Raw genomic sequence first — 1562 nt, forward strand, 5'->3', positions numbered from 1 at the left:
TTTTTTTTTTTTTTTTTTTTTTTAAGGGAAAATGATTTTCTGGCCAGATCACCCAGTCTGGCTGTATAACTAGGAAATGTGGAAAGTTCTCTAAAATAAAATGATCCTTAAAAGAATGAAAGGCTGGAGAGGTTCAGAGCCTTTAAATAACTCTCTAGCTGGTGGAGAAACCAAGAAAGGAAAAAATGTGCTGGACTACATGTGATTTTGTTTTCTTTTCAGATTATTTGCCTGACTAGAGAAAGGCCCAGTCCAAGGTCCCAGGAGACCTAGCTGCTATCCACAAAGCAATCTGGAGTGTCTGGCCTAAGGAGGTGAACTACAAGGATTTATAGGATTTATTATAAAAAGAACTCAGATTAGCTCCCTAGATTGCCTGGGATTCTGGCTTGCTTTTTTTTTTAAATCTAGGTTGGTATATTACCAAGGGGGTATTGGGACATTCTGATTTCTTACTAAATCTTCCCTAGGTATTGTGTTCTTGCTTCTCCTCCAGCTTGTAAAATGCAAGTAATACAAATGTTTTCTCTATTACACTACACCTAGCATAATATAGTGTATTCAGGAGTCATTCAAAACCCATTGAAACTTGGAAAGTTAAAATGCGTATTAAATTGAACAGAGGAATTTTGTTAGCATCTTCCAGGTATTCAGTCCTATGCTAATTAGACAAAAAAGGACCTTTGACCTCAAGGCATTTGCAGTTTGATAGGGGACATATTAGGAGTAAGAATCAAAATAGCCAATAATAGCTATTTATCATAGGGTGTAATCAAGTATCAAATTGCACTCTACAAGTCACACTAAAATTAAAAAGTAATATTGTTTTAATACTGGAACATTGATTCCATATTGTTAAATGAATGCAAGTTGGAAACTTTAGGTATTAGAGAAGACTGAGGGAAATTCAAGTGACTTGAATTTCAGTTCCCTTACTTCTTATCATACCCCAAGAGAGGAAGTTCCAAAATTCTCAACAAGTTCCCATAGTGTGATTCAGTCTCCATTCACCCTTTTTTTCAATAAAGAATAAATAGTTCTTTGTATCATTATGGTTGAGTTCCACCCACCCCTGTATCATTGAATCACTAGTCCACAAAACTAGCCTCTAGGAAGGAATTCAGTTTTCACAACTTTAGTAGATTTTTTTTCTTTTTTTTTTTGAGAGAGAGTTGTCTCCCTCAGTTGTCCAGGCTTGTCTCAAACTCTTGAGCCCAAGAGATCCTTCTGCCTCAGCTTCCCAAATTGTTGGGGTTATAGGTGTGAGCCATCACACCAAGTCTATCTGGTAAATCTTAAGTCTTTATCTAGTAGATCACCACCACACCCTAAAAGTGCAAGCTCCATTCTTGAGCTCAGAGCCTTTCTTCCTTTTCTCCTATCCCTGGATGACCTAAAGGTACTAGTTTATTCATTCCACTAAGAAAGGTGACAGATTTTCAAAGTCAAAAGAGAATATTTAAAGACAAGGAATGGTCAACAGAGTTAAACACAGCTGAGGGTTCAAGTGAGATAAATGAAAAGGAACTATGGGGTTTGACTTTTGTGGGAACACTTCAGAT

The sequence above is a fragment of the Rhinopithecus bieti genome, unplaced genomic scaffold (genome assembly GCF_001698545.2).
Source record: "Rhinopithecus bieti isolate Rb0 unplaced genomic scaffold, ASM169854v2 scaffold_25987, whole genome shotgun sequence".
Classification (NCBI taxonomy): Eukaryota; Metazoa; Chordata; class Mammalia; order Primates; family Cercopithecidae; genus Rhinopithecus; species Rhinopithecus bieti.